This window comes from Quercus suber, unplaced genomic scaffold, assembly GCF_002906115.3.
Source record: "Quercus suber isolate HL8 unplaced genomic scaffold, Cork oak 2.0 scaffold_83, whole genome shotgun sequence".
NCBI classification, from domain to species: Eukaryota; Viridiplantae; Streptophyta; class Magnoliopsida; order Fagales; family Fagaceae; genus Quercus; species Quercus suber.
This window is the reverse complement of record NW_027069548.1, coordinates 496,624-507,483: the sequence shown is the minus strand read 5'-3', so window position 1 is coordinate 507,483 and position 10,860 is coordinate 496,624. Positions and strand designations below refer to the sequence as shown.

Below are 10,860 nucleotides of genomic sequence, written 5' to 3'. Positions count from 1 at the left end.
TGGCTGTTTCGGATCTTACTACTACCATTTTTTTTATTTGTGTCTTTCTTTTTCTTTTTTCTTTTTCTTTTTGTGTGTGTGTGTGTTCATATAAGAATAATGCTAACAACTACGTTTTGGCCTACTAGTTGGTTGGCAGTGCTTCTCATTTTTCATTGGAGATTTTGTGGATGGCATAGGGACGTATATCAGTCCATGCTGTGCAGGAGGAGAAGGTTTTTTGCTTATATTAAATTTGTTTCTCTGAAACAAAGCTGTTGCTCGCTTTAGCACCAATTTCCTGTACTTTTAAGTTTTTACTAACGCGCTATTTTCTTCTTGATAGTATAAATTATGTAAGGGATTTTAATTGTCCAAACATAAACAAGCCTCATTCAGCATCAATGCACTCTTTTCTTGAAATCATTCTCACTCATAGAAGCATAGCTGTGTGGGTTTCACACATCATTCACTTTCACTCTCCTAAATAAACCAGAGACCAAGGGCACCTTTAACGTTAATTCAGGTGCAAACTTCTGATGCTTTAACCTTATAATGCTTGCATTCCTAATATTGTCTAGCCCATAGTGTATTGGTTTTCTTCCCAAACAGCATCAAGATGTAAAATGTGACAGGCTATTATTTGTCAATACACTTATGAGTTCCTTTCATGTTTTGAACAAGCATATTGGAGCCATGTTGTAATAGTGCAATGTGTCACTGTCAATGGATGGAAATCGAAGGAGATGATTCCAAGGTGTGTCTCTGGAGCTATAAACTTCAGTTTATATTGAGTATACATCAATAAACAAATAAAAGAGTCAATAAATCTTTTTTTTTTTAGAGAGTTTTAACCTATGGCGTCCGCTCCTGATGATGCTCTTTATCATCAGACCAAGACACTAATTGGTTTTTGGTGTAAGATTGAACCCCAGATTTCTTATTCAACCATCAAAGACTTAACCAATTGAGCTAACTGGAACCCACGAACTCAATAAATCTAAATATGAAGTACCCCCACATTTTTACTAATTCATCTAGCAATTTTTTCATATAACAATTAAAGAGACCAATTACAGAAAGCTTTCAGCTTAATTTAAAAAAAAAAAAAAAAAAAAGGACTGGCCCCTTGTAACAAGTAAATATTATGCTCTTTCCTCAAATAGCTACATCTTAAACTCATAAAATTACTAGTGCCAGATGATAAACAGATAGAGACAAAGGAGTCAACAAATCTAAATGTGAGTACCCCCCACATTTTTTACTTATTCATCTTGCAATGTTTTCATATAACAATTTGTGAGGGATTTCACAATTCGCTCTAATACCAATGGAATTGGTCAGCGATCGAATGTTATAAAAGATTTGTGCCCTCTCATCCTTAACCAATTAGTCGTTGGATGGATCGGTAAGGCACACGGTCCGACAAGTGGTATCAGAGCCCGGTCATAGGTTCAAGTTGTTGGAGCCGCATTGTGAGGGAGGAATTGTGAGGGATTTCACAATTCACTCCAATACCAATGGGCTTGGTCTGCGATCAAAAATTTGTGCCCCCTCATCCTTCACCAATTGGTCGTTGGATAGATCAGTAAGGCACACAGTCCAATACAATTAAAAAGACGTATTACAGAAAGCTTTCAGTGATTTTTTTTTTTTTTGAATGGGTTCCTTTGTAACAAGCAGAGATTATGTTCCTTCCTCATATAGTGACATCACAACTGAGCTGGCAATAGCTAAAAACTATAAAACAACCTCAAGAAGGACCTGTTACAATTCACAAAGGACCTTGATGCTGCACACCTAAGAATGTGTTTATGAGAAAAACTTTTTAAAAAAATTTTAAAATAAAAAAAAAAAAATTTATTTGCTAGTTATGAATGGGCTTATTTTGACAAATTATGTATAATGCATGACAAGCCATCCTCACTTGATAAAAATTCTTCTCCTTAACTATTCTTGTAAAATATAAGGAAACAAAATGGAAGACAATATGCCCCAAAGAAACAACTAAGAAAAGACAGAATAAGGAATTATATCATAATATGCAACAAGAATGCCAAGCAGAACTGCTCTAGCATTTCTAGTATTACATAATCTTGATTACTAGTCTAATGTGAATATGACAGTAGAACAGAATAACATTCATCTCAGCATAGAATAAGGCTGCCAAGAAAACAATGAAAGCAACAAACAAAATAAGATGCTAAATCACTTTTACTTTCATCAAAATATGGTTAGTACATTCCTAGCACAACATAGAACCAAAAACCATTCATCCAATAACACATATTCCTTCAGAAAATAAAAATGATCCTAAACTCAATTAATTCCCAACGAAATTCAGTAATAAACAAAACTGAATACTAATTCAGCACAGTAAGGGGAAACAAAAGAGTGGTTTTTTACTGTCATAGTGGCCATATGACAACAATAAACACCGGCTCAATTGCAAAATATTTTAAAAAGCAAGTTAGTGTCTAAGAAGTATGGACATGGATGTGGACACGACACTACATGGGACACGGTGACACTGCAATTCTTGAAAAATTAGGACAATATGGCATTAATCAATATATCGTTATGTATATACTATTTATTTTTAAGCATATTTCATGTGTATTCTAAGTTTTCAAAATAAATAATAACTATCAGAATCTTTAAAAACTTATCTAAAATCGAAGGAATTTTTTAAAAGAATAAGTTATATTTTTTCTTCTTGACCCAGTAACCCAGTAGGACACGCATGTAGTGTGTCCTCGGTGTGTCCATGTTCTACAAAGTCACTCAGGAATTTTGGAGTGTCTTGTTCTTCTTATGTTAGTGCTATAATATGTAAAAATGTTCTTCATTCAGAATCCTGAAAATTACTACAAATTGTCCCAAAACAAAAGGGATTCCCTTATGCAAAACACCATAGATTATCCAAATTCCAAACCACATGTAAGCTATCTACTGCGGCAACCACAAATGATTCTCAATGATTCCAAGCATTAATAAATGCATAACTCTCCCATAACAAAACAGTTTATAAACAAAAGACCCTTTCAATTTCAAATACAAAAGGGAAGCCATAGTAAATTTATGAACAAAAACTAATAATAAACTAAGAATTGTACCTTCCAAGCTAGTGAAAACCCGAGTCTACTTGCAATAAAACTGCTAGCAACCCAACAAATTGCACAGAGTAAAGCAGCCACAAACACCATATGGATGGCTATGTTTATTCGGTTGCTACGAGAAGCACCATGGAAAGCAAAGTGCTTTTCAAGGTCAAACAATCCGATCTTTCCCATTGGGGTATGGGGAAGCTTTTTTCAGAGAAAGTAAGTGATTTTCTTGCGAGTTTTCCCAAGAAAAAAAATAGGGTTTTGTTTGGATTTGTGTGAGGGAAAGAGGGTTTTGAGAATTGGATAAAAAGTTTTGCAAGTTGTTAGAAAAGAGAACGACAAATACTAATAATAAACTTGTGCTTTCAAATCCACAGGCACCCTCAATTCTCTGTAGTTTTGAGGTCGCAACAATAAAGAGAGTTTCGGACATCCTTACTTCGTACTAGATACGTATGATATCTCTGTTTTTTGAAAAAACATTGCAACACTCAAAAGTAGAAAATTTTCACACAACCTTGAAACCTCTTTTCTCTCTAGTACACATTAAATATTTTTCATGACTTGTTTGGTGACATACACAGCATTGGTGGATTTGTAGAATTGATGAGAGAGAGACATACATAGATTCAAATGGAGAGGAAAATAGAGAGAGTGACACAAAAAGTCTAAATTGACATGATTAATAGTTGATTTTTTTTTATTATCAAAAATTGATGAAATTAGCATAATCTAAAAAATTATAAATCACTTATCTTCAAAATAATGATTTTGATTTGCCAAGAGGCATGTAGCTCAACTGGCACAACACTTGTCATATTGAAAACTTTTTGACAAGCATTAAAAGAAATCAAATGGACGACAACAATCCAATTGCAAACCAAAACCCTGTAAGAATCTGTCCTCTTTCAAGGGCCATAATAAGGCTAATTTAATGATTTAGTGTAAGTTTTGACAATTAAATCATCTTCTGATTCATAAAACTAAGATCTCAATAAGAAAACAAATCAAACATAAAGCAGAAGCATTGAAGAAATTCATGTCAATGTCAGCCACCTTAGATAACCCAAAAGGCCAATTGAAATAAGCTACAAAAGCCACAACGAGTATGTTCATTGTTGTAACAAAAATTCAGAGTAACTGAAGAGGTCCTAATAAATGTAACAATCATCAAAAGAAAGTTCTAACTCAAGAAAACAATTCCAATGACGGCAGTTCTGCAAATCGAGTGACATCTTTTGCAAATCTACAAAGTAAAAATAACTTCAGGTCATTTGAAGAACATCATTTCAGGCAGCACAAACCTATGGACTGTTGCAAATGTGGGGTATGCGATCATCAGAACTTTTTTCAGCTGACAACTCCTCCAGAGCATTCTTGCTAAGTTCATTCATCAAAATCATCTGAACCAAGAAGACAAAGAAACCTTAATTAATCATAACAAACTTTAATACAATTCATCATCCAACAGCAGCTTTAAAATAATTCAATGGTGACAAAGCACATAAATAATGGATCCATCATGATAAAACACATAATAAGGGGGCCCTCATCCCTCTTCCTATGGGCTTTCCCACACTTATGGGGATCCTGAACATGTAAAACTTAACTGTGCATTCCACTGATAAGATTTCAGCAAAACAAATGCTCAAATGGACCCACAAAACCATGTACTCTAGTCAAAATTAGTAGATCTAATAAATAGTACATTTTGATTTAGGAAAGAACAAATTTTTTATCAATCCCGCACAAGGGATGAAACACGAGAGCTTTGAATGTTTTACTTCACCCAAAATTGTTTCTTCTTTTCTAGTTCATTAGTGAGGTTTTGCCCCATGTGAGAGCAGAAGGGAATTGAACTAGTGACCACCAGTTCGTGAAGCGTGATACCCAAAACTGTACCACCCCATAGGGCTTACCTTGCCCCAATCTATTATAAGTTATGCAAAATCTTTGCTAAAGGGGGAGAATTCATGACAACCTATCTTGTAAGAGAGACCTCATGGTAATTTTCTTTTCCCTGAGATAAATTTATTTTGCAGCAAACCAAAAACATCAAAAAAAGTTCAAAAACACGATATATTGCTCTTCCACCAAAAAGGCTCAAATGATCCTACCAAACAATTCCAAGCACATGCACAGAAAAAAATCAAGGAGAAAAAACAGTTAATGCTAGGATCTGAAAGAACAAACCTTTCCCTCACAGCACCCCTAGAGAGCACTCCTATATTATCCTCTTTTTTCTTGCAAGGCCAACTTTGAATGAGCTCCATCCAATCCACATCTTCATAATCATTTCATCAGAAATATCATCTGTACCATCATCCCCAAATAACTTTTTACTCCAAGCCTGGAGTACAACAGCATCTAAAACTTTATCTTCAATTCCTTGGCCTATATCTGCAAAAAACAAATTTCAATTTAATAAAAGAAATCTCAATTTAAAATCATACATTGTAACTCTTTAAAATCTATATTACCTTCAATCACACCTAAAAAAAATCTCCCAGTCTCATCTGATGAATTGAACTTAGGAATTTTGATATTCTCCTCAAGGTCCTTCTCCACAAATCCTTTCTCCTTAATCATATGGCCTTCTAAACACCTCCTAACAAAGTCTAGAGCTAAACATAACTTTAGCTCTCTTGGAGCGTTCTTCTCTATGACTGAATTGCATGTGGAGATGGATTTGACCACATTGCCGGGGATAGTAAAGGATCCCACAACTTTTGTAGAAGTGGAGGTTAAAGCTCCAAGAGAGCTAAAGTTATGTTTAGCTCTAGACTCTGTTAGGAGGTATTTAGAAGGCCATGTAATTAAGGAGAAAGGATTTGTGGAGAATGACCTTGAGGAGAATATCAAAATTCCTAAGTTCAATTCATCATATGAGACTGGGAGTTTTTTTTTAGGTGTGATTGAAGGTAATATAGATTTTAAAGTGTTACAATGTATTATTTTAAATTGAGATTTCTTTTTTTAAATTGAAATTTTTTTTTTTTTTTTTTAAACTGTATTTATGAAATGTAATTTAGATAGTTTAGTGGAATCTCATTATCTGTCTGATAGCAAAAGGAGGGGCTGGAAGCCATGACATACTATACAAAGAATGATTCCTTTCTTACCAATATTGGCACTGAAATTTCATATGCTCTTGGTTAATTACATGGAATTTTAAAAATGAAATATGAACTATTCTATAACAGTTGATTGTTAAATGAAAGTGAATGGAAATCCAGGAATGGCTGGTGCAGGGGGCATTCTTTGAGTCGATAAAGGATGTTGGCTAATGAGATTCTCTCTTAATTTGGGTATCACTAGTAGTATAGTTGCAGAACTCTGCATTACAATTGACTTGGAATCGAGATTACAACAAAACCCAATTAGTCCTTCACTTTGTAAATGAGCATCATTTTATCAAAATCTATCAGCAAATGATGCAATTTAAACATTCTTTTTTTTATATAAACAATTTTTTTGAAAATATTCTTGAGATGCATCATTTAATAGATTTATTGTTTAAAGTAAATCAATGCCTTTAAAGTCTTAGTAGCTGTTTTTATCACCAGAAATCCTATATCTTGGAATTCTGAATTAGACAGCCCTTGGGACCTTATATGTTTCTATGGCAATACGATCCACAGAGTTTGGATATAATTGCAAATAAGTGATGGCAAAATTGTACATAGGTGGATTTATTGCACCAAAGATCATGACTTGGCTTGGCACATGATTCGTTTTTAGGCCATTGGCAAAGCATGGAACAGGAATGACTTAAGCATTGAGACAAAGTATATATCTTTTAATTTTGTTTGGGTGAAATCGTTTTCCTTGAAGACTTGAAGTGTAAGTAAATTAACTATTCAATGCATACTTTAGTTGAAAAGAGATTTGGTGGAATCTTGTTATTTTTCTGAAAGCAAAAAGATGGGCTAGATAGAAAGCCGTGACATACTATGCAAAGAATGATGCCTTTCTTACCAATGTTGGCACCGAAATTGCCAAATGGTTTAATAAATGGAATTTTAGAAATGAAATATGAACCATTCAAGAAGAGCCGACTGTAAAATGGAAGTGTAAAAGGAAATCCAGGAATGGCCAGTACAGGGGTCATTCTTTGAGTTGATAAAGGATGTTGGCTAATGATATTCTGTATTAAACTGAATATCTGTATCACTGGATCTGGAACTATGGATTACAATTGGCTTGGAATTGGGATTAGAATCGGATTCCTAGCTAGCAGTTCAATGGATTACATCAGAGAACAATTCATATCCTCCATTTCTAACAAATTTAATCAATGATTGCAGGTATCTATTTACACAAACAAGGACCTCAGTTGAGAACGTGTTTTTATAGAGACAAATAGACATGCAGACAGACTAACTAACAGAGGGAGCAACCAAATGCAGAGGGAAATACTTTATGACACATATCCCACATTTTTTATTACTTCTTTCTTTTGGGACCATATAAGGATGATGCAAAGGCATACCGCATACCCCTAACTTTTTGTGTCTATATTTGTTGGTTGTAACATAACACTTCGACTGTACTTCGCTAAGTTAATATAGTCCACTCCGTTTGCATCCCAAAAAAAAAAAATTGTGTCCACTATTGAACCATTTATATCAAACACTAAGTGCTTTGCAATTACAGGTACTAGTAAGTTGCCCGTGCGATGCACAGATAATGTTGTAATGTTTTTTGTAATATGGTTTTGGAGAAAGTTGTACATATATTATAGCATACCACTTACTATAAAAACTTAACTAACATTTAAAAATTTAAAAAACAAAAAACAAAAAACAAAGGTGTCACTTGCTATAAGAACTTAACTTTTTTTGGGCACAGTCTCAAGTTAATACCATCACTAAAATTACTTCTTACCAACATTTTTTTTTTTTTGATTTCTCATTACTTGAACTGAAAGAAAAAAGAAAAAAAAAAAGAAAAAGAAAAACACATTATCTCTAAACTACAAACAACATGTACTCTCACGTCTAGCAATACATGAAATGCCCTAACAAATTGGAAACTTTATGTAGATAAAGTATCAAGGTAAGGAGTAGCATCTTTAATGTGCCTTGATATCTAAAGACAAAGGTGAGTAAAGAATATTGAGTTGATTGATCAGAGTTGGAATGTATGTAGTCTAATTTAAATTTAACTTGCATTTGTAAGAGGTTTGTGATGTTCCTCTATAGTGTCCATATGTTATTTTTTTTGGAAAGCAGAGGAGACATTTGGGCTCGTCAATACTATTATTGTTAGTCATAATTAATTAATAGACTTTTGCTAGTAAAACTAAATTCAAATCAATTTCAAACCTGGGTATCATTTGTCATGAATAGTAGAAGGGTAAGGAGACAAATATATATATATTTTAAATGTCTAAGTAATCACAGACATCAATATATATATATATATATATATAAAGCACTCCCATTTCAACGTCAATGTTTAATCAAATCTTATTAAAACTCAAAATTAAAACAAAAAATTCTAGTGAGCGTAGTTAGTGCCAAATATGCCAAGTTTAGATTTGAAAACACGTTTATTTTTTGTAGGTATCCATAACTAATATTAACTTGACCATTTGCAATATGCAATCATTTGAAAGTCACAAACCACAATGGTCAAAAAGTAATTCCAACATGTATATTTGGATGCCCCCTTGAAGCTTTCAAATCTTCAATTCTTCATCTTACATAAAAAACTTCATTAATTTACATAGAAAACTGCCAAATATAAGCATTAGAGCTTAATTTATAGTTGGGTTTGTGTTTGCAGCTTTAAATGTTTCACACTTTCATTTATAGTTTGGATTTGTTCTGATGGAAGCTTGCTTATGTGTAGGCCCCTTAAAGGAAGAAGCAATAGCAACAGAAACCACAGTAGTTCGCCATTGCTGCATCGTAATGTGTTATTGTGTCATTGTTTGAATGCTCCACCTCCTACAAAAGATTGCATAAAATTCATCTCCTGCACATGTAAAGTCAAACCTTCTAATTCACCTTCTTGCACAAATTTATTAAACAGCACATAAACTAACATAAGGTCTACTGCATTGATCAAGAATGAAAACATGAATATCCAAATGTTTTATGGAATCAAAAGCATATCATTAATTAACAACAAAGAATGAACATTGATAAAGAGAAAGTTAAAATCAAAAGAGAAAGAAAGCTAAACTACAATGCACAGGAAAATGAAATTTGTGCTGCGTTGATATCTTGTAAGAATATATGGTTAAACCAAAGATTCCCTATAGGGCCTTTAAGCACCGTAGCAGTTGAAATGAGATTTTAACCCAAAATAGTAATTATTAAAAGCTGAAGCATAAAATTTATTGCTACCGAGCCCCAGTTGCACCATCCCATTGCCACGTCATTAGCCATATAATTATTATTTTTCTTATTTATTTTTTATTCCTATTCTTTTATATAAAAAATATAAATAAATTATTGACTTTACACATTCATCTTGGGCAATTTTAACATTACATATAATTTTGCCTATACATATATATTCATCTACTTTAATTTAGAATTATTTTTTATTCTTTTTAAAAAAAATTATAAATAGATTATTGACTTTACACATTTATCTTGGGTAGTTTTAACATTACATATAATTTTGCCTTTGCATATTCATCTACTTTAATTTAGATGTTTATAACTAAATAATGAAATCAATGAAGAATCAAAAACCAAAAAGAAAAAAAATAACATCCCAAAGGAAACAACGGGGAAAAATACAACTAACCTCAAAGGGACATACCAATTCTGATGCCATTGCCTTTGTCAAGGGATTTCGTAAACCACTTTTTTTTATTTGTCTGTAATTCCAACAAAAAGCCCAACACGTCAAAATTGCAAACTCTAATGTTAGATTGATAACAACACAATTAAAACCTAACCCTCCATTTATTTATACAAACAAATTTTATAATAAAAAAATTTAGTTCATTTTTGTTAAAACATTTTATTTGTGTTCCCTCTTACTTACCCAAGAATGCAATCACTTTTCTAGGATAAAATTTCAAAAGGGGAAAAAGAATAAAAATTCACAAAGTCTAGAGATTTTCTTTAGGAGTACCCGTTTGAAGCACAGTCTGTCCAATAATACATCAAGATTTTGAGTTATAAAAAAGTGTAGCTAAAGATTTTAGAGGAAAAAAAAATTAAAAAGGAGATCCATAAAAAGAGAAGAAGAGAAGTGATTGTAAAAGGTTATATACCTTTGAACCTCACATTTCCTCTCTTTCTCAACCACAAAACTCCAAAACTTTCACAACAAACAAATCACCACAACATCCAAATGAATTAGGCCATTAAAGCAAGACATGGCTAAGATTATAAAATGGAGCACAACATTCATAAGAAATTGAATACAAAGTGCTATGAATTCCATCTAAATCTACATATTAGGATTGGTTAGATATCCCTAAAATAGAACAATTCTTTTTTCTTGTTTCTTGTCTATTTAGTACATAATGAGTAGAATACTGCAGTCTGTAGAATGTTTGAACATGCATGTCATGTAAGAGACAGGATACTAATGCTCTAGGAGGAACTCACATTTGCGATATTCTTCTCCAGAATGTCTACTGACCCTGTTAGAGCTTCCTTCTAATAGTTCTGGTCTGTTAATCCTACTTGCAACATGAGAATGAAAAAACAAAACTCAGGTAAAGGTTCCTATTAGAACCCTAAGTTAAAAAAAAAAAAAAAAAAAAAAAAAAAAAAAAAAAAAAAAAAAAAAAAAAAAAAAA

The 10,860-nt window shown here is 32.7% G+C and overlaps 2 long non-coding RNA genes across 2 annotated transcripts; both read right to left on the bottom strand.

The window, feature by feature from the left end:
• Positions 1 to 4,113: 4,113 nt before the first annotated feature.
• LOC111992648 (uncharacterized) lies at positions 4,114 to 6,003 on the bottom strand. Its single transcript, XR_002880861.2, has 3 exons — positions 5,567 to 6,003; positions 5,280 to 5,486; positions 4,114 to 4,489 (listed from the first exon to the last, which is right to left on the bottom strand). It is a non-coding gene; the product is annotated as an uncharacterized LOC111992648 (long non-coding RNA).
• A 2,598-nt stretch (positions 6,004 to 8,601) lies between these two features.
• Positions 8,602 to 10,798, bottom strand: LOC136061215 (uncharacterized). Its single transcript, XR_010629143.1, has 3 exons — positions 10,667 to 10,798; positions 9,852 to 9,924; positions 8,602 to 9,040 (listed from the first exon to the last, which is right to left on the bottom strand). It is a non-coding gene; the product is annotated as an uncharacterized LOC136061215 (long non-coding RNA).
• Positions 10,799 to 10,860: the final 62 nt, after the last annotated feature.